Genomic DNA, 25,391 nt, shown 5'->3' on the forward strand with positions numbered 1-25,391 from the left:
GGTCCCAACTACATAAAACCAGCGATCCCCCACCCCTCGCGTTCACACACGTGATATGTTCGTGTATTCATGATTGTTTAAAATTATCGACTAATTAACATTCAAAATGGCTAATTATATTGGTATTTTAATAATTTTCGATGAATGTATTGATGCCTAAACAATACACAAGTTTACACTAGTGCAGCTTTAAGACATTAGATGGTCGTATAGTTTCTAAAAAACTTTGTGTAATATACAAACCTCGGATACAATGAACTATGTAAAATGCAGAACATAATTTCTATATAATTAGAAATTATATGACTATAAGTTGGATTACATAACACTTTGTAGCCGTATGTTGTGGCCTATTAACAGTATTGATATATGTATTCAATCGTCATCTAGCTCTGAGACTATTAGGGCTTCATACACACTGAGTTTAAACGATTTCGAATTAATTGTGTTTAGAATGGTTAAAATGAAATAGGAACAACGACATCGGTTGACTTAATATAAGTACATTAATCGTTCAAGTGTTTTTATATCATTAATTTACTGCCAATCAACTTCCAATCAAATGGCAACATTCCCTTGATATTTGCAACTATGAAGTGTACACAGTAACTATAGCAACGAACACCTAACACATAGTCTATTCAATAGATTACCATTTATTATAACTGTGTCTAGTTAATTTGACAATATACGTCAATAATTGACACCATTTCGATGTGCTGTAATGATAATTTTATTCATCTGTGTTAGACTCGATCAAGTCTCCGTAATGTGTTACGCTTTATTTCTGAAAAATTGAAGAAAAAAAAACACACGCACGACTGCGCATGTGTTCTTTTGTGTGAAATAATCATCGAGCTGCATTAAGTGAGCGACTGACCAACTGACTGATGTGAGAAATAGTCGGTTTAACAAGTGAGCCCTTGAGAGTCTATTTACAACATGGAAAAATGAAGAGAGATAAAAGTGTTAAAGACAACATTCTCCTTAAAAACTAAATGTAATAAATAACCAATTCAAACATTTGAACATTGAAATTCTTAACAAATCTCCCAAGGGACAGGTGCCAGTCAGCGAGTGTTTTTTATCCCGTATAGCTGTTCCGAGTTCAACTCGACCTTGTTCTTTAATTTTCATTGCACCCGATAAATATTGATACTTTCTTTATTAGCTGTGTGATTAATAAATCTCCATAATATGTGTAATTCATTATGCGACTGCCTTCAAGCAGTACGACGTGTGTCTAGAAATACAATATTTAGGTAAGTATTCAAAGCGTTATGGTTTTTTGCCTTTGAAGGGCTCTTTTGCTGACCCTACGAATCTGAAATATATAGATATTTTTCGTACAAGATACAAACATTTCGTATAAGTGTCAAACAGGTAATGGAATATTTATATTATGCAAGCGTTGCACCAATTTCCAATTCTGATTGGCAGAGACTCGTAGAGTTATTGAAACTAGAACAGCGGGAAAAGATACATGTTGGTATATATGGTATGACATTCCACTCAGGGGAAATGCACTATCCGTGGTGTTCTTAAGTCAATATCATCCGGAAATTTAGAATATCACCTTGAAAGATATTATCTCAATGTAAGAGATTCATAAATCACTTAGGCATTGAGCTATTAACTCACCTATCACGGCAAAAGAAATAATGAAAAGAAAAAAGATAGTCAAGAAATCTTAGGCTTGTCAAGGAGAAATCTCTGGATAAGTGATGCAAACATCAAGTGACACCTTGTTTCTCTCTTTCATAAAATTGAGATCGTGCAAAACAGAAGGATCCATTACATTATAAACAGATATCGGAATACCAACAGAGTTATTACATCTACGCTTGGAGGCATACCATGGGACATCCAACGCTCTAGCTTGTAGGGCAAAGAGCCAACCCACTATGCTATAAGCAATCTTAAATAAGCTAGTTGATATCATATCCCAGCATGTGCATATCTAGTGTTTTTAGTCATAAATAGATACGCAAATCATTGCGTAATATACAGTAAGTCTGCTGACAATTTGTTCAAGTTCGGAACACTAACGACTTCAGTAGCAAGAGGTATGGGTTGCTTGATATCTTTGAAGCAGGAGTTGTCATCCACCACCTTCCAAATTATTGTTGGAGAGGGGGGGGAAGACTGATTAGGAGAGTTTGGTCTATACTTCAAACACAGGCTTTAGGGATGCTTTGAAGCTGTGACGGTTGGGGCATATATATATATATATATATATATATATATATATATATATATATATATATATATATATATATATATATATATATATATATGTATATATATAACTCGGTGAGTATCAAACTGCTAAGACAGTGCTCTATACCGCAGTGGCAGAGCGTAATAGTTTTGGTAGTACTGGGACTCTTTCTTGGATGTAACTCGGAGTTTCACGCATGGTGCGATCATCAGACACTCTGATGATCGCACCATGCGTGAAACTCCGAGTTACATCCAAGAAAGAGTCCCAGTACTACCAAAACTATGTATATATATATATATATATATATATATATATATATATATATATATATATATATATATATATATATATATATATATATATATAGTTTTATTTGTCCAACTTCAATAGAGCATCTATCACCTAAACTAAACCCGTCAACTAACGGAACATCAAAGCCCAACATGTAACAACCCGCCAACACTTACTTGTCCGCACCCAATACCTCACACAATAACAACCAACACCTCCACACATACAACACCAACCCACCGACACAGACAATAGTGATGGTATCTCTATTGTCTACACTCTATATATACAGCACACCCAGAGAGTAGGCCTCAGAATTGTCTGATGATCGCACTATGCGTGAAACTCCGAGTTACAACCAAGAAAGAGTTCCAGTACTACCAAAACTATTACGCTCAGCCACTGCGGTATAGAGCACTGTCTTAGCAGATTGATACTCACCGAGTTATATATATATATATCTGTGATAGTATATCTTAACCACCACGTGCACGCTGATCCAATGGGTTTAAGGCTGAGAGGTTGAAATTGACGTTTGGAATATTATTTTATTGTATTTTCTTGTATTTTTGTTTTGTTAAGTTTGATACTAGCGCAGTGGCGCCGGTGTCATTGTGAACAAACTTACACCTGCAAGCTTTGAGAAAAAAAAACTGTTCGCCAACAGCTGTATTTTTGCTGTTTCACGCATACAAGTGGTAATTGCTATTACTTACTAAAAACAAATCTCACAAACAACCGAAAATGTAGTGATAACAATAATTCGAATGTCTACTTTACTGTAAACCGTACAAAACATCGTTGTATACATTGCTATTTTTCGTCTTTGGATGTTTTGTTTTCAACACAAATTCAAGTTGTGAATCAATGGTTACCCCTATGTGCACATCCATGGTATGCAAAGCTAACTTTCTAATTACTTCCCAGAGTCATATATTTACATTTGTATGTATGTATGTATGTATGTATGTATGTATGTATGTATGTATGTATGTATGTATGTACATGTATGTATGGATGGATGGATGGATGGATGGATGGATGTATGTATGTATGTATGTATGTATGTACGTACGTACGTACGTACGTACGTACGTACGTACGTATGTATGTATGTATGTAAGTGATATTAGTGACAAATGAAATAATTCGGTGAGTAATGACGTCCAAAATGTCCTTACCCGATAACCAATTTGTAGAATATGAAACCCTAACTAATTCCCCGGCCCTCAGCCCTTGCAATTATTGAAGGCTCCCCAATATTTATTGTTCACCTAATGCATATGTATGTCGACCAAATCCCAGGACAATTAACTGGACCACTAAGTCAACAAGAACAAAGCTATTCATTTCAGACACTCATTTATATACATTTCAAAAGAATTTGCTCACTCGGTCGCGGGTTTTCAATTATGATTATAGCTGATTCATCTATGATAGGCACGTGAGTGACACATTATTATGAGATTCTAATTAAAATGCCTCGTTAGCATGACAAAATAATGCGTCGCTTCATGGAGATACCATTCCATTTGTCACCATTATATATATTCAGATGTCAGTAAATTTGTGTGAAGGCATTGCATCAATCGTTACCTGTGCTTAGATCACATTGTTTGGGCCGAAGGCGGGTATTTTAACTCTCTAAATCACTAGATGGGCACACTACTAACATTATCAAGACTGAGGTCAACATTTCTACAACATTATCCCTAATACTTCACCCAAATGTTTCCGTCTTACTCCTGTAAGACCCATTTCTCTGCTCAATTGATAATTAATTCACTGTATGGTTGTCAGCAGCAGTTTGGTGATACATTATGGCTTTATGTTATCTAACTCTAATCCTATCCTAACCCTAAGCAATAATTAAAGGCAACATTGGGATGTCCATGACTATGGATGGTTACGTGGCTGCTATAGTAAAAGTTAAACATGACTGTTAGAATCAACTTTTATCATATATTGCGCATGCACTCACACACGCATGTGCACATACCTACCTACCTACATACATACATACATACATACATACATACATACATACATACACAGAAACACAAACTCACACATACTCACACACACACATGCATATACTGTGTGTGTCAGTTTTCGTAAATTAATTTGTTTGTGTTTGTCACTAGTACTCTACTTTCCTAAATTTGATTTTATATATATATATATATATATATATATATATATATATATATATATATATATATATATATATATATATAATTGACTGGATGTAGATAAAACCACATAAAAGTGCTCAATACGGGTAGTAGAGCGAAATATATAATTATATATATATATATATATATATATATATATATATATATATATATATACATAATAAACATTATAATATAAACTGTGTTATACCAGGCGACAACAAAAACTATGTATCCTAGTGTTTTTTGTAAACTTATAGTTATTCAATACAGGGTTCAATACTGGGGCCAATGTTGTTTTTATTATACATTAACGACTTACCAGACCATGTTAATTCAAACACTACGGTTGCACTTTTTGCAGATGACTCTAAATGTATTAAGGAAATCAACCACATTTCTGATTGTCTTAAACTGCAAAGTGATATCAACAATCTATTATCATGGAGTGAGAAATGGAGTATGCGTTTCAATGCTGAAAAATGCAAACTCCTCACGATTAGTAGAAAACGCAACCCCATTACCTTTACTTATTCAATGCGTGGTGTTTCCCTAGAAAAAGTTGACAGTATTCGTGATCTTGGAGTTGAAGTTTCTTCCAATATGTTATAGGATAAGCATATTAATTTATCAGTTACAAAAGCTAACCGCATGTTTGGACTGATGCAACGTACATGTGGCCACACCTGTTCCACTAAAATGAAACGCCAATTGTATTTATCCCTTGTCCGTACATGTAGTATTCTCGATTATTCATCCCAGTCTTGGGCTGTCACAACAAAGCAATTGCTACATCTTGAAGGTGTGCAAAAGAGAGCCACCAAATAGATCTTGGATATCCCCGGGAGATGAATTATAAAGAGCGTATGATTAAATTGAATTTGCTCCCGTTGAGCTACAGGAGAAAATTAAATGACTGTGTCTTTTTGGCTAAATGTTTTATTGGCATGTACGATTTAAATTTAAGTCAATTTGTTACATTCAAATCCTGTGATGATACTTCCATGAAGATGCCATTTTTTTAAAACTGAATGTTTTCGTCATTCTTTTTTGAATAGTGCTTTTTACTCATGTAGTGCAATGCCCTTTCATGGCAAAACTTTAGCTAGTGTCAGGTCATACAAGTTTAAATTATTAAAACATTACATGGCTCTTTTAAATAATAAATTTTCTCCTGACAACACTTGTACTTGGGTAGGACAATGCCACTGTAAAACTTGCCGCTTTTGTTAAGTTCTGCATTTTTAAATCTGTACAGATATATTTTAATGTATCGTAGAGTTTGTCTTTTCGGTTTTTGTGTACATTTTTCATGTCTTTTTATCTTGTCCTCTGTATATCGTTTTTCCGTCGTATTCATTTGTATGTGCAATTTGTTTTAGTTCTATTGTGGAGGGTCGCTTTCTATAGGTGTTAGTCACATGTGTGACTCATCCTGACTTTATGTCAAAGCTGAATAAATAAAATAAATAAATAAAGAACAATGCGTTACATTTTCTACCGCAAATCTCTCAGGTATAGTATATGGTGTAGGAATGATCCAAACACGATTTCCTATTTCCATGGTGAGATAAATCCATTGGGTAAGATAATATTAATAAATCCATTGGGTAAGATAATATTAATTTTAATATCATGAATAGAACATTATTTGAGTCGTATACTACACTTACATTGAACATCCTGACAAATAGGCAATTGTGTTTGAAGCTGACATTTGTAAGTTCGACTTCTTTCGTAGCATTAAATAAATCATGTACTCATATTCAAACGTGTAAATTATGCATTTGTCAAATTATCAAGAGACACTACATGGGTGCACAGTACAATGTAAAACAGCAAACATCGCATACAGTGTATATCAATTTACTCATCAATCCCAACTGGAAAAAAATATAATTTTACGCGTAACTAGCTATTTCTTAATTTCTTTGACAGATGACGTATATAACACGATCTATACGTAGGCGGAAGACGACCATTCAAATTTGTATGATATCTGATAAAAGGACACTTCCATATTTATTAACTATTTGTTCATCGAAATATATGTAATGATGACAAATGGAATGGTTCACTGAGTATCTACATGAAGCGACGCATTATTTTGTCATGCTATCGAGGCATTTTAATTAGAATCTCATAATAATGTGTCACTCACGTGCCTATCATAGATGAATCAGCTATAATCATAATTGAAAACTCGTGACCGAGTGAGCAAATTCTTTTTAATGTATGTATACATGCATGTATGTATGCATGCATGTATGTATGTATGTATGTATGTATGTATGTATGTATGTATGTATGCATGCATGCATGCATGCATGCATGCATGTATGCATGTATGTATGTATGTGTATGTCTGTGTGTATGGATGTATGTATGTATTTTTGTATGTATGTATGTATGTATGTATGTATGTATGTATGTATGTATGTATGTATGTGTATGTATGTATGTATGTATGTATGTATGTATGTATGTATGTATGTATGTATGCGTGTATGTATGTATGTATGTATGTATGTATGTATGTATGTATGCATGTATGTATGTATGTATGTATGTATGTATGTATGTATGTATGTATGTATGCATGCATGCATGCATGCATGCATGCATGTATGTATGTATGTATGTATGTATATATGTATGTATGTATGTATGTATGTATGTGTGTGTCTATGTGTCTGTGTGTATGTATGTATGTATGTATGTATGTGTGTGTGTATGTATGTATGTATGTATGTATGTATGTATGTATGTATGTATGTATGTATGCATGCATGCATGCATGCATGCATGCATGTATGTATGCATGCATGTATGCATGTATGTATGTATGCATGTATGTATGTATGTATGTATGTATGTATGTATGTATGTATGTATGTATGTCACTAGCGTTCTGATGTTATTAACCTGCAATGTGGTCACTAAACAGCGAACAAGGGGACTTTAGCCATTCAGAAACAAACGACAGCTCTGGGGCTCGATTCGTCCATTATGGCATAATATGCACATGTTGACTGATCGTGATGGCAACATCATATATACGAGGAAACCGACGGACTGTAGGTCATCGCAACACAGACTGTTTCCTGAGGGCGAAGCCCAAGGGAAACAGTCATTGTTGGGGGTTTTCCACAGGCCCGAGGGAAGTTGTCGTATGGTCTTGCACGAACACGATCAGTGAGCATGTGTTTTTGTAACATTGTTACCTCATTTTATATGTTGGATATTTAATTATTAAACTCCTCAGAAAGATGGAAAACAATGTCACTAATTTGTCACCTGTATATTAATATCATTGCATTGTCTATCTGGCATGCAAATCTTTTTTCTTCGCCCCCCCCCCTCCCTCCCTGTGACTGTAAACGAACAATTTAGTAACATACTTACTATATTTATGATTATTTTAAAAAAAACTTTCTAACAATGAACTGGGTGTATTAATCGATGTATTACATTTGTTGCAGTATTTCAATGATCATAGCCGGATGTTTAAGGAAGTCATCAGTTTAATGTTACTAGGCATCGTTGATGTGTGTTACCTATAACTACCTGTATTTTGGCGAAAATTTAATTGCAATTGATTTACTTTGTTTATTTTCAGGTACCTTGCTACTTAAATTGTGAGTAAAATAACATTAGGATTACATTTCTTTGATATCACTAACAAAGAAATTATCTGATCCTAATAAATTGGCATATATAGTGCTTGAGATAATCGCGGCTGGCGTAGTTAGGTTGACAACATTATTTGCCTCTGTGTGTGTGTGTGTGTGTGTGTACACACACGTGTTTATCTGTCATAACACTATACCTTGTTATAGCTTATCACAGTTACGGAAAATTTCCATCATCACGGGTCAGCTTAGTTTTCTTGGCATCATTTAGTTTGTTAGTTAAATCCTAGTAAATGTTTCAACATGCTGCAAATGTACTTGCCTGTACATCGAACTACTATCAACGTTTCATCGGTTAGAAGTATCTATCTATCTATCTATCTAATAAATTTATATAGCGCCAAATATCCAAAGAAAACAATGTTCAGTGGCGCTTAGAGTTAGAAAGGAGATGAAAAAGCTCTCTGAAATATGTGGGTTTTCAAGTAAAGACATTTCAAATAGTTAAATCATTATGACATTAAAGAAGATCACCACTGGAAAAAAAACATCTCCCACTGAATAATAACGATAAGAAATAAATGTGTGAATGGTGATAGGGTGGAGTAGGTGCTGAAAGTCTGTATGTGTCTTTATGTTATTGAAGCAACAAGCACATACATATATATTAAAGTTTTGCAAATTAAGGCTACATTCAAGGCTACAAATAGCTAACCACCATTAAAAGTCAGAATTCCCTTAATGCATCGCTTCAGCGTGTATGATAATAAATAATTATAGTACTTTGATGTATCGTTCTTTTCAAAAGCCAAGTCTCTAATAAAAGGAACCAATATATATCTGATTCTGTCAGATTAATTCGGATTGATATCAGCGTTACCCAGGGAAATGTACAGTATCATAAACTCCTTCCAGATATTACTTGCATGACTGGAGATGACCTATCAGTTTAGGAGTTTAACTATTTCTTACAGTAATTAGCATCTTCTCAATGCATAAAGGCATTGAATATACACGCGTGTGTATGTGTCATCCCTATGATAACAGCATTTTCCAAAAGTGTAACTTATCAAATATATTTATAGTTTTGGGAAATCCTTTAAAAGCTTGTCAGTGTCTCTCATGTATCTTTCAATTTACATGGTGCATCTTTTAATGACTTGAACGATCAATATAAATTAATGTTATAACAAATTGCATGACAGTTTCTAATGAATTTTATTGGGAGTAGATTAATAGCTTTCATTTAAAATGGATTTCATTTACGGTCATTTACGGTAGAATGCCCTTCATAGATGTTTAACTCTAGCTCAGAAATTTCTATACTGACTACTGATATTTTCCCGTTGACTTTAATTGAGAATACGTTGGCGTTTTCTTGCTCCAAGTAACAGCATATTAAATAATAATTCATTTTATTTTCACCAAAAAGGATGATAGAACTTAGACTGGGAAAGTGTACATGACAAACATATAATTTAGTATTGCATGGTCACCCTCCCTGGTGAGGGCCATGGAAATAGTTCAGTGGAACTAGTCTTAATCCAATGGCCCAGACACACAACATATAAACTACAAAACAGAAAATAAAATAAAACAAAAACATCTGAAAAAAAATTTCTGTAAGAAATGTTTAATTAGTTTATTCCTGAGGTGTAAGCTTTATTCAAATCGTTCTTTGAAAAATAAAAATAAAACAATTGACGTAGAGATCGAAGTAGGCAGGTGTAGTATCCACAAATAAACATTCAACTACCAAGTGTTCTCAATGACTTTAACATCCACATACCGCCACCTCATCAAATTTTAAGTGATCATTATATCTACCTGTACATATGTGAATAAAGTATCATACCGTGGTAAGCATTCAAATAGCAAACACTGTCTCCTGTGTGTGTGTCTCTCTCGCTATCAACCCACTCACACAAATACACACACATCCATATTGAATATTTAACAACAGGTTTCTCAGGAAGAAGTATATTTGACTTGAAGCCTCTAAAACAAATTTCTTGTACTGAGCGAAAATCGGATTCAGTTATTTACAAGAACCAGCGAATTGAAACAAACAATTACAGATAAACAGACAATTACAGATAAACACGCCATAGTAAAAGAGTATACTTATGGTAAAGAACCTCTTTGTAGAACATAGAGAGACGACAAGAAATTGGTAAAGGTTACAACTGACATCTGTCATACATGATGCTGGTTAATAACCATTACGGGTGTCATTTCCCCCGCCCCCTACTCCCAGATAAAATAATGTCAAACTTTCTAATATACTAGCACTTTGAGAAAGGCGGGCGTCGTTGACGAAATGTTAAATACCACACATATCCTAACAGCTCTTCGGCTTTGTAATACGTAACATATATATATTTTCAGAGTAATGTCAGTGTTGCACGTATGCGTAGACATGCTTCCTAAAGAGCTATTTCTTATATCGTTACATTCCATTCCCTGGTGGCAGCAAACTCATTTTGATTCAAAATGTCAAAACATCTAACTAATTTTGGAACTCTCTCAGGAATTTGCAGAGTGATTCCAGGTTTAATCCCATTGATTTTAATTGGGAGTATGTTGCCGTTTTCTTGCACAATGTAACAGCACATCATTTAGTGTTCAATTAGTTTTTTACCGTGGAGCAAGCGTCATTCAACTACTTCGACCAATACATATAACCTTTGGTCCATTTATTTAAAGCTTTATATATATATATATATATATATATATATATATATATATATATATATATATATATATATATAATTTAAAAAAAAAAAAATATATATATATATATATACATACATACATGTAATATATATATATATATATATATATATATATATATATATATATATATATATATATATATATATATATATAGTTTTGGTAGTACTGGAACTCTTTCTTGGGTGTAACTCGGAGTTTCACGCATATTGCGATCATCAGACAGAGTGTCTGATGATCGCAATATGCGTGAAACTCCGAGTTACACCCAAGAAAGAGTTCCAGTACTACCAAAACTATTACGCTCTGCCACTGCGGTATAGAGCACTGTCTTAGCAGATTGATACTCACCGAGTTATATATATATATATATATATATATATATATATATATATATATATATATTTATGTATATATATGTTTAGGGTAGAAGAAAATTAAGTAGGGTCTTTCGTCTCTACAATGTACATCAGCATCTCCTGACGAGTGATTTATTTATTTACGAAACAGGCTTGTAGACACGAAAAACCTTACTTGATTTTCTTCTACCCTCAACATATACTCCGCTCTGCGAGCAGACGTATCGTGTCTTTCAGAAATAGATTGTTGCAATGTGTGTGCTATCATTTTAATTTGTTATATATTCAAGTCATAATAACATCGTTGTGGGAGAGAGAGGAAAACATTATGCTTTTAAATTAGGTGTAACCAAAAAATTGTGTGATTCATATTATGCTCAATCTATACCAAACTATTTTTTTTCTGAGGCCTCAGCTGTTTCCATATACCTGCCCTTTTTGTAATAAGTTCATCCATTACAAACTCGTCACTCGTAAATATCTGTACTTTTATTTTTTTTCAGACACATGTATTCGCTACAAATATGAAACGTACAGCTGGTCTTACGTAAACTTGTTTCCTAAACAAATAACTTTCATTTTTGAAATAACTTTTCACAACAAATATACAAATTTTCCACAAATACCTTCTTTAGATGTCCCCAATGAACGAGATTGTATCATAATATAAATGAAAAATTGATATATTTGAAATATGTACATGTGTTATTATAGTTCCAAATGTCGCTGCGTTATTGGCAATGGCAATATAAAACATTTCGTTTTTTTATGTTAACGTGAAATAGTAATCAAAATGTCGGGCTCAATTTGATATTGTACTTGTAATTAACGTTCCCCCTCCTTTATAATTAAGGTTTGAATAATTGTCATATATATACAAGTAATTTATCTATTGGGTCTAATATAATTTATTTCTGAATCAGAACATGTTTTGAAGGAAGAAAGGGGAATTTAATTTAAATGCATCCATCCATCCATCCATCAATCTATCTGATAGATTAGAGAAAGACATTATTAAAGTATACGTACTAGTGTTATATCTAGATTCCAATCATTCTTTGAAGGAGAACAAATGCTCCAAGAGGAGAATGAAGTAGGCAAGTTTCTTCTGTAGATTCTGAAGTATATTTTACTAAAAGCTTACCTCTAAAACAAGCTTCTTGTGCTGAGCACAGAATCGGATTTAGTTGTTTGCAAGAACCAGCGATTTGAAACAGATAATTATAGATAAACGTGCCATGATAAAAAAAAGTATATGGAACACAACCTTTTTGTAGACTATAAACATATGAAAAAGTGGCAAAGGTTACATTTGAAACGTGGTGAGTTTTGCATTGCATAACCATTACGGATGTAATTCCTCCCACCCCTATTCTCACATACAATAATGTCGAACTTTCTAACATACGTGCGTCGTTGACGAAATGTCAAATATCGTACATATCCTACAGCTCCTCGGCTTGGTAATACTTAAAATACATTTTTCAGAGTAATGTTACATTCTTGCACGTATGCGTACTCTCATAAATTTGCAAAGTGATCTCAGGTTTATTCCCCATTGATTTCAATTGGGAATATGTTGGCGTTTTCTTGCACAATGTAACAGCACATCATTTAATGTTCAAAAGATGTTGGTTAATAACCATTACGGGTGTAGTTTTCCCCCACCACTACTCTCAAATAAGATAATGTCGAACTTTCTAACATACTGGCACTTAGAGAAAGACGTGCGTCGTTGACGAAATGTCAAATATCGTACATATCCTACAGCTCCTAAGCTTGGTAATACACTTAAGATACATTTTTAAGAGTAATGTTACAGTCTTACACGTATGCGTACGCATGGACATGCTTCCTAAAGGGCTATTTCTTATATCATTGCATTCCATTCCCCCGTGGCAGCCAACTCATTTTGATTCAAAATGTAGAAACATCGAACTAATTTTGGAACTCTATCTCAGAAATTTGCAGCGTCATCCAAGGCTTGCTCCGACTGATTTTAATTGGGAATACGTTGGCGTTTTCTTGCACAAAGTAACAGCACGTGTTGTTCAATTAGTATATTCCCGAGGCGAAAGCTTTAGTCATCTAGATCGACCAATACATTCTAGTATCGGTTTGGTTGATTTATTTAAATCGTGAGGTATATTGATTATTATCGAATTCAATGATATACATATAAACAATATACATTTACTTAACAGTGAAATTACTTTCATAAGACATAAGCTGTGAAACAAAATTCATGAAGAAATATTAAAGAAAGTTATGTAAAATGATAATCTTTGTTATCTAATACATGAAGCAATGATATTTTGTCTCTATCTTGAATATATGAAATGTTCCAATGTGTGAGCTTTCATTTTAATTTGTTTATTCAAGTCATAATAACATCGTTTTGGGAAAAAGGAGGCAACATTGTGTTGCTAAATAAGCCTAACGAAATAATTGTGAGGCTTACAAAAATGATTTGGTTCTAGTTACCCGACCGACACTGCTGATCCTAAATTGTTTTTACGTCGAGAAAAAAATCAGTCGGAGCAAGCCTTGGATGACGCTGCAAATTTCTGAGATAGAGTTCCAAAATTAGTTCGATGTTTCTACATTTTGAATCAAAATGAGTTGGCTGCCGTTGGCTGCCCAATTGAAATCACTCTAAAACTGTTCTTCCAATCTGTAATGGATGTATATCTGATAGGTAGAAATAAACAACACAGAGACCATTTGGAAAAAGATAATGGAAAACCTGAACTAGACACCTACACATAATAAAAGATGTAATTAAATAAAAAAAAAAATCTACCTACCCCATCTAATAGATTCTAGAATTGAGCGTAACCGGAACCACAAAAGTTTGTATTAGGCCTAATAGGTGGGGGTCGGCAGATTTTTTATTATATATATATATATATATATATATATATATATATATATATATATATATATATATATATATATATATATATATATATATATATATATATTTGTGTGTGTGTGTGTTTTCTGTATGTTTTCTGTTATTTTCCATATCGTCTTTGTATTATAATTACTGATTTCTTCTTGTCAGATGTACAGCCATGACAGATTTTTAAAAAACTTAATTTTATATTGTCTTTTTATTTTGATGTAAGTTTCCGCATCCACTATTTCTTGTAATCGTCAGCTCTGTCTACAGTTCCACTTTTCACTGTTTACAGCTCTAGATGGAGAGAACATCATGGGTAAGTTCAAGATGTACGAAGGTGGATCTTCTTTCCATACTCGCCACATTTACACATCCTCTGCTGATGTTTCACCCTGGTTGAAAGACATGTTCAAATAAATATGACGTTTCCTACACGATCAGTGTAATAAAGAGGTGGATTTCTTCGGTCCAGAGCCTACACATTGCAGGTATTATCGCACAAGACATATCACGCTATAATCAGTGGCTGAAAATGTGCGTCAGTCTCTGAATTTTTTTTCAATATTTTAATCCGTGTAGGCCATGCTCGCTTGCCTCCAGTAAAAGAAAAGAAAAGAAGAGTACTGAGTGTCGGCAGCTTCCAAAAAAAACTATTCATCATGCAGAGACCGCTTAGCTACAATTGAAGGAATTATAGTTTTCAGATAAGTTGTAAAAATGAGAAATCGAAGCCTTTGAGATAGTAGTAGATAATCCACGCTTAGTCGATCTCTCCCTATAACGATATACGTCTTTGTGAAAGCATATACCTTATATATAAACCATCAGGAAGTGATTAGCACAGCTGTGGCATAGCTGGTATCATCTGTTAGCATCTGTCGTGCATTCCAGATTATAGCTTAACATTCAGTTGTGTGGGTATTAATGACTCTCGCCTTTTCCTCACCACGCTTAGCATTTCACCAGTGGCCGTTTATTTTCATGAAGTTTCAGCAAGGAATATAATCAGGCTCCTATTCTTAATGGATATTTTTTTCCCTCTTGGAGATGGCTTCAATAGCGTTACCAAGTGATTAGAACCAACTTGTAGAGTTCAGTTTCACGGTGTAAACAAAATTACCATATTCAATCATCACTGTGGGAAATTGTAATGAAACTGTAGGTTTTAATAAACGGCCACTCGTGAAATGCTAGATGTGGTAGGGGAAGGCACGCCACCCCCACCTCCGACGCGCTCTCAAAATACCCCCTCCCCCGAAATGTACCCAAGAATTTTCGTAGCTCTTCCTCAAACTACACATATTTTAATATATGTGTAGTACCTCCCCCTCCACTTCAGAGATGTACAATATGGTACACTACATTAAACTAACAGTGGGAATCAACTTCAACGTCAATACATAACAATGAGAGATTTTTTTACAAATAGATGTGGTCTTTGCGAAAGAGGTCTCACATTGGGCTGTAACCTTGAGTTGGAAATACTTAGCCTGCAGGGGTTTCTCTTTCCAATCTTGCTTTAAGGCAGAAACAACATCCCTATTATAACTAGTGGTTTAGAAATTATCGCGGGAACTTTTTTATGTACTCAGTAAACGACTGCTCCTGAGCATTGATTTGGTTCAAATTATGAGCAAAATATTTCGGGAGCACTTTCAGACCATCAGACTTTTCATGCCCCCCCCCCCTCGATTTCTCCCGTGCCGTAAATTCTGACCGTAGCCTCATATAGATTTTGTACTGGCATGGCGAGAGCCAACTCTACCCAGGATACATTCAAGCATGGCTATAGTTGCCTTGTTTTACATATGATTGTAAGTTATCAAGATTGTGGCTTCGACTCGAAGCTAGTGTAATATATTTAGAAATATATTCACGTCAACACGCCAAGTACATTTTCACCTTATCCTTTGTGATTGTCACAAAAGATAATGTCTCCATAAATCGATCCCAATCACGCTTCACAATGTCATTCTGCTATCTAACAAATGTCAAGAGTTTGACTCTTCATTGCCTTAGTTCCTCGTTAATTGGCCCTTCTAAAGAAATGAACGATATCGTATTCGTTAGTATATGTTTACACTTTTCCATGTTTTTGCTCGTTTTAATACAGCCAGAATCATCATGTTACCCTGAATGGCGACTTTGTAGCAATGCGAGAGCATTGCAATATCCTTTCTCAATATCCCTTCTATATTGCAATGATATAACTTAAGTCCCTGCCATAATTTTCATCAATTGTCGGCCACTTGTGTTATTCAATTTTGTATTGAAAATCTATCTATACCCCAAAGTTAGTTAGTCTCCAATGATGACGACTTCTTAGATTACGTACGACCAAGTCTATGAGAAATGATAAATTGTCCCTTTGAAAACATAAGTCTATCTATTAACGGAGAATGATTCTTTAATCGATCATTATTTCTATGTATGCTGATATCAATATACAAATGATATTATAACACGTTATTACGAGATAATCAAATGTCAAATTCTAATTTCAAAAAATCGAAAGAAGTCCACACAGTACTCTAAACTTACTCGTCTCTCCGGGTTTCTTTCTTTCTCTATTATATATATTGGGTTGTCGGTGGCCAAGTGGTTAAACCACTTGCCTCTTACCACTGCGGTCGGGGTTCGAACCCCATTCAGGGTTCGATTAAATTTACCACGCTGTAAGTAAGAAGAGTGTCGTTCAGTTTGACTCTACCGAACAACGCAGGTTTTCCCCGGGTACTCCGGTTTCCTCCTGCATTAACACTGAACCCATGATGAGGGATGGCCCTCACTGGACTTTTTGGGAGACAAGTGTTTAAATGCTTAAAGAACTATCCAGTATAAATAAAGATTATTATTATTATTATTATTATTATTATATATATATATATATATATATATATATATATATATATATATATATATATATATATATATATATATATATATATATATATATATATTGCGTTCTGCCACTGCGGTATAGAGCACTGTCTTAGCAGATTGATACTCACCGAGTTATATATATATATATATATATATATATATATATATATATATATATATATATATAAAGTCTAAAGTTACGGTTCCTTTAATATACAAAGGCATTGATTAGTGCAAAATTAACTAACGTAAACAGTCACACACAGTATATGATATGATATGATATGATATGATATATATTTTATTACCCGATCAAAAATAAGTACAATACAAACGTAAACACAGGAAATGTGTGTATGTTTGAGTTTGTGTTTCTGTGTATGTATGTATGTATGTATGTATGTATGTATGTATGTATGTATGTATGTATGTATGTGTGTGTGTACATGTGTGTGTGCGTATGTCGGTCTGTCTGCCTTGTGTGTATGTGGATACATATACACATACCGTGTCTTACTTTTCGTTTATTATCCTACTGTATAATCACTGTGGGAAGGCATACGCTTCATCGGGTAAAACTCGTTAATGTGTTAATTCTAAGGTTTCTCTACAGTTGTCAAGGTTATCAGATGACAGTTCAAAACTCTTTCAGGGCATAAACCACGTTTCAGCTGATGGGAAACCATGCGCGTTTGATGTCATAGAATTCTTTAATATCATTTCTTCAAGTAATAACATGTAAAGTTGGTTTGGAATAAAGAAAGAAGGCCTTCGCTGACATCTGTTTATAGTATCGTACAACGAGATCGTGTTCTTTTACTATAATAATCTTCTTTAATCTCTACATACTTTCGTATTGGGCCCATGTCTTGTATAGACCCATACACACTCAGGCAGAAGGTCTTCGTGTAAAATCATAATGAAAACACTTTTGAAATTTCTCTTCGTACTTAAGAATTACGTGATATGATGACATACCGACCACGTACAATTGAATTCACTCGAGATCGCATGTCGAAGGATAACGCAAATAAGACTAATTATTAAGTCGTTATTGTATTTGTGTCTTTCAAGGATATCTAATCGTGATTAAATGCTTAACGAATTGACAATGTAATTGAAAAGAGTACTTTATGTATAATAATATAAATCTTAGTAAATGTATATTTAATGTGAAATGAAACATGCCTTTTTGATGGCAAAGTGTAAGCATCGCGAAGCGGTTTAATACCTGATATTACTATGTGCGTCAGGGAATTGTGCGTCAGCGAATATTGATTCTGAGGAATGACGCGAATTGTACCAGCGCTTTGAACGTGCAACAGCTGCAATAAGGAAAGTGTTTTTCATCAAGTAACAAAAGATATATTCACTAAATATTTGTCAATTAGTTTTAAAAAGGCATTGTTCCTGTTAATTTAGTGGTCAATGTTATCCGTAGGTCAGTAGTTTAAATATTGAGCAAAGGCTTGATTTCGTTCCTGCCATCATCTTAAAACCGCATTATTGGTTACTAGAGTATTATTTTAAGATCAGACAACCACAATATATTTAATTGTTAAAATTCCAATAATTAGATTAAGGGCGCTGATTTTAGAGTGCGGGCCCTAAAATCTATTGGATTTGGTTGATTGATTGATTGATTGTTTGTACCATATCATGTATACAGAGACACAAATTCATATACCCACAGGTGATGCAATATCGTTCAGGATGTACAATATGACACATTCTCAAAAATAACTGTCCATTTGCAGCTAGTGCAGCATTAAGTGTATAACACATTTATGTGGCAAAAAAACACAAGATGTTTCAAATAGACGTCTAGTTATTGTATATTTTGTACGATGTTTAGGCAGGGCCTCACCAATATCATCGTCATAAATCATAGACCTGCTAACCGTACCGTCCAAGATTCATTTTTGCGTCCCAAGGGGAGTTTATTTTATGCTAGATTTTATACCTCAAATTTGCATAAAATTGCATAAGTTTGTCTCCCTTGTCAAGAATTACATAGACAAAACATCTTTGAGTAATTTGAGTAAAAGTACTTCCATAAAGCCTTTACAATGCCCTTTCATTACTTCTGACCAAATAAGATATGTTTTGCGAGCAAAGCATAGTGGGAAAATTCAATACAGCGGCCATATTAAATCCTTTGATAACTTTTTTTTTTATCCCTTTCTGTATTTTTTTCTTTTATGTTCTGTAGATTTACGGTCTTTATGTCCAATAGTAACTGAATAACTGTGTTAGGGTATATTAGGGGCGTTTACCATTCACAATTTCAAATAGTGAACATGTTTGCTGCTGACTGAATTCCAAGAGACATGCACAGCTCATCATCTTCTGAAAACCAGATTCCAGAATATGTTCTAGAAGATGGCCCTGTATGTATTTTCTGTTAAAGGTTGGAAGGAAACTCTTTCTGGGTAGTGAATTTAAAATGACTTCGAAATAAAAGTTTGAAATTTTACCATTTAAATTAGCATACTATTTACATAAAGTTCCATTCTTGCATACACATTTTTTCCACTGATCCCGCATGAAAAATGGAATAAAGAAATATATTTCTGGAAAACATCTTCTGAAAATATATCCAAGTCCTTTTTACTCATTGTTTTACCTAATCAAGATTCTTTTGGGGCAGGGAATCATGGAGAAATCAATATTGCATCCTGCTGCCATTTTCAATCCGTTGTTATTTTTGTTTTGTTTTTCCTGTTGAATATTTTGTGAAATTATTTGATTTTTTAAATATAATAATATAATTTTCGGTTTTGTTTGATCTTTTTCCTGAGAAATGATTACGTCTACATGTACTGTCCAGTTGCTGATATGTTTAATTGAAACAGATATAACAGAACATAAAATGTACACAGACATGAAATAAAATTTCATGTGGATCATACGAAAAGCATACGAAACAACACAAATAGCTAAGGATTCAAGTTCGACATGGGTGCAGAAATTGAATTTTCACTTGATGCTTTACTTGTCGTGGGTTGTCGGTGGCCGAGCGGTGAGCTCGTACGCCTCTTATTACCTCTGCAGTCTGGGTTCGAACCCGCCTGGTGTCGGCTGGGTTTGACTTAAAATTTAACCAGGTCTGTATGTAAGAAGGGTGATGCTCAGTTTGATCCTGCCGAACAACGCAGGTTTTCCCCGGGCACTCCGGTTTCCTCCTGCTTCTTCAACACTTGCGGCGACCATTCAACACATTTCCGAATTTATTTGGACGAATAAAGATTAGTATTATTATACTCTAGAAAGTATCTTGATTTGTCAAAAAATGGGGTAAAAACATTTCCGAGGTTTCAGAAAATCTTTTAGACAAAGATGTCTTGATAGATAGATAGATAGATAGATAGATAGATAGATAGATAGATAGATAGATAGATAGATAGATAGATAGATAGATAGATAGATAGATAGATAGATAGATAGATAGATAATAGTTGAGGGAATTCTAATTTATGTACATTATAAGTTAATGTTTTTTAGTAATTTGGTTATATATTTTGATTTCACACTCCATTTACAATATCATTTAGTACATACGCTAACCATAAAACAGTTCATATGTCATATAAAGTATGTTGATTTAGCTTGCTTGCAGTTTTGTAATAATTTTCAAATGGTATTTTCCGCTGACATTACAAGAATGATGTGATGGAAGAAGAAGTCAGAATTCAAACCTCTTTTGAAAAGCTCTGGAAGAATGTTACTGTCTTGGAAAGATAGTGATTGTAAGAAAAAAACACCATATAACTTCCGATCACAGCGCTATCTATGTATAGAAATAAAGTCACATTGTTATGCTCAATATTCATAATTAATGATTTTTGGTAATTGGGCTATATTGTAAGAATGCACACTTCACGTTGAATATAATTTAGTACATATATTAACAATACCAAAGCGTATATGTCCTATAAATGCCTGTTGGTGTAGCTTACAATGAATAATCTTTCATAATTAATGATTTTCGGTTATTAGGATTTATCTTAAGAATGCAAGCTTCAAATTTCATATAATGTAGTACATATATCAACCATATTAATATGCACATGTCCTACGAAGTTTGTTGGTACAACTTTTATTTTAATGAGTAGTTTGAATAATTAATGATTTTCAGTAATTAAGTTGTATCTTTAGAATACATTCCATATGATTTGGCACATACATTTAACATAACAAAGCACACTTATTAAGTAAAGCTTGTTACCATAGTCTTTTTACTTAATATAAATAATTGGCTTAATTTTTGAGTTAGTTAGTTAGCTTAGTTATTGAGTTACAAACGAGAATTTTGTTATCTCACGGTGATTGTTCAAGTAGGAAGCCATGATAAAATAGTTTTATGAATTAAAATTAAAATATAGCCACTTTGAATAATATGACATTAACGTTTGAGCTTCTGAAACATGGGGTTGAACACAAACCGGGGTAAATATGATAAATGATGCTTGAAATAACCGCAAATAATTTGTAAATTACTTTCATTGCTTAGTAACTATCTGCAATCAGTAACGACAGAAGATAGTTATCATATAAGTCAAAAATGATCTTTGATAGCACTTATATATTACAAACTTAACAATTTATCATTTGTGAAATGTGAGCTTATGGTAAACCAGAGACCATTAAGAAAGTCCACTCCACACTGTGTAGAGGAAATACCATCTTTATTACAAGTATTGGTTGCATGCCCACAAGGTATGTTACCCACATCCCAACTTAAACTAAACCAATACAGTAATTTCACAGTTTTATGTTAATAAATAATGTCTTATACTACCACTTTTACATACTTGAAATGAAGAAAATGTCATTCAAATGCAAATGAGAAAATATATAAATAATCCACCTTCATTAATTAATGATTAATTACAATCACAAAAAATGTTACTCGTATGTAATATTAAATAGGGTAACTTAGTCGATACAAATCCATACATATTGAACACATTTCCATATTAAATAACTCAATACAGAACACTACAGGCAACATACATTTCTCTACAAAGCTGTGCCTCTATGTAGTCAATTGTATTGATTACTGCTATCAAGTTCCATGTGATTTTGGGTGACAAAGTAGCACCCTGATAACTTAAATTACATTTGTAAATCTTGTAAACAGCTCTACTTGATATATTCGTATATTTCGGGGTTTTCCAGCAAGTGTTTACGGGAAAAGCCTTCCCCAGTAACTTTTAGACCTTGTATTTGTCAAGACGTTGTCAGTACATTATATTACCATCCACCCTTGCATGCAAGCCGAATCGAACATACGTCAGGTGTGGCAAAGTGTTTTCTTTCCACAGGATTAGAAATCGTATTTACTTGTCGAGATAATGCTTCAACACGAATAACAACAAACTTGATAGTAGTAATAAAAAAGGCGTACTAAATGCAAAAAATGAATCTGACCGTGCTTTGCCATAAACATCTATAATTATTATCCTTTAAAAAGCGCTCTTATCTGTATTTCTTTATTTTCAAAACATGTACGATTCAAAATGTTGATAATATTGAAGACGTTATTATATTATACAGTATGTACATTACAATTATTACTACGACCTAAGTATATGGCGCGAAATGTGTGGATAATACAATCTATACAGATAAGTAAAATGACTGAAGTTTCAAATGAAATCTTTCACAATGTCTATATTTGTATACATGTACAGAATATACAGTTAGTAGCGATATATCTGTACACTATTTACAATTAAATATACAGTTGTTTCAATGATTTCAATACACACATCCTTTGAAAACACGTACATGACACACATTTACAAACGATTTGGTTATTGTACATTATAATATCTCCCACCTCTAAAACAGCAAATAATGTATAATTTCATATTGTAAAATTGGACACTAAAATGTATGTTTTGCAACATATTATTCCTGTTCTTATAAATATCTAAGTGTATTACGTGCACAAATTACAACATAGCGTCACCGTTTGGTTTGCCTAACTACTATGGCAAAGATATGTCAACGTTACTAGTGAGAATTAAAAATGTCTCCATATTAAGGAGAATAACGTAACTTCTTCAGGTGAAACACATACACAATCATTAATTTAGGTTTGACCCATGTCCATTTAATCCTTTAAAGGCAGTCACCCTGTTTGTAGGGTACAATTACATAAACGTCCTAAATGCCAAGTTATTTCAATGGGTTAATGTCCAAATTTGTTACACTTTACTTAAGATCTCACTATTAAGCTCGAGGTTGAGGCATTGAACTAAAAGATAGATAACACACCGTATAAACGTTTATGGATTATGTCAGGTGCTCCTTCGTGAAACACTTATGTCTCATGGAAACAAAATCAACTGGTCGACTTAATGTTATCCCTCGTAGTACTATCGATTTCAAGAGCTGATGACCGCTTCCTAAGAATTCGTCTCCAGGTACCACATAGGATAGATGATTTGAGGTCGTTCTACAGACGAAAGAGCTGATGGGGGTTTAGTTGATTTGTGACATCGACAACACACCAGGCAGAATGCTGCAGATTATTTTCTAGGAACAAAAGAGATTGTGATACATTGTGTTATAAACAATGCTATTATTAGTGTGTTTTTAACACTCATTATTTCCTCAGGTGCCTGAAAAAAAAATTAGGTATTGCCCAAGATACTTTCATAATATTTTATCATTCAACTGTTGAAAGTATTTTAACTTTATCATTGTCTGGTTCCTGAACATTACGCTCAGTCTGGAGGAGTTAGCTTCACTGCAAAAAGTTGTCCGCACTGCAGAACACATCACAGACACTGACATCATGATATGCATTCACTTGATTATCTATAAATATCGCTCGAGGCCTGAAAGCGAGCCGACATCCTCCAAACGTTTAGGGAAAGCTTTTACCCTACGGCAAAATTTGATGTTGAAATGAGTCCTGGTTTTCATTTTTATCTTGGTTGTTTCTTATCTGTCTTTTCATACTCCCTTTTTACCATGTCGTTATGAGCGCTCGTGAATAGTTACATTCCAATATTTTTATATACATAATGTATGGCAATAAAGTAGCTGAATAATTTTTGTAAGTAATGACCATGGGTAGGGCAAATAGATAAAAGTGGTGTATTTCAACATACGAAAATGATCAGAATCTTAATATTCCATTGTAACATATCAATACAAAACTAAGGTTTTTTTACCTAAACATTTAATTTTATATGGCGGTTATCTTAGCTTGAAGTATATTTATTCGATAACCTATCTCGAGCCCTAATTTATTTGCAACATTTATATTGTTGCCCTGTCAGATTGGGAGCGGGTGGGCGTGGTGGGGGTGGGGGTGGGTGGGGTTATGGTGATTTGGTCAATACTTGTATTACCCATATACGTTTAATGTTTACTAAAAACTTCAAAAAAAAAAACGTTGCAATTGTATATCGATTACTCTAAGTGGCCAATCCATGTGGATGAGAACTGGGTATTTACGTCGGTTTACTATGTTTTTCTACCTGAAAAATTGAAATAACATCTACCAAGGTCTTATTTGTATTCAATAAATTGCAGAACATTAAAACGTATAATATGAATGTTATTGTATGTACAATAACACACTTTTACACGTTTTGCATCTTGTTTTTGAATTTGCTGAATTACAAACAAAGACTTGCCATATGTTATTTCATTTTTCTCTAGTGAAAAAAACACACAGTAAAGTTGTTTTATAAATTAAAATTCCAAAATAAATACCCCATATGGCCACTTTGTACACATCGAATTTGAAGTTACTATTGGTGTGAAATTGAATATTTCACCCCAATCGTTGCCACATAGCCTAGCAATCTTTTTGGTAGACGACTCGTCTTTCATGTCAAAAGTTACCTAAACCTCAGACAACTGCTTTAACCGCTAAACCAAATATTATAACATCTGAAACCATCATTGTAATGGCCAATCCATTACCGGGTATTTAATTTAGATATTTAATTGATAAAACAACTTTACTTTGTTTTTATGACATGGGCCCAAACCCCAACCACAGTGGTAAGAAGCAACGGCTTTAACAGCTAATAAACCACATATAACATCTCATAAACCATCATTGGCATGGAATTATGGTACTCACCTTCTTCTTGTTCTGCAAGTTGGCAATATCCCTGGCATCATCATTATTCCCCGGCACTCTATGCGTCCATAGTATAC

This window comes from Glandiceps talaboti, chromosome 3 (assembly GCF_964340395.1).
Source record: "Glandiceps talaboti chromosome 3, keGlaTala1.1, whole genome shotgun sequence".
In the NCBI taxonomy this organism is placed as follows: domain Eukaryota; kingdom Metazoa; phylum Hemichordata; class Enteropneusta; family Spengelidae; genus Glandiceps; species Glandiceps talaboti.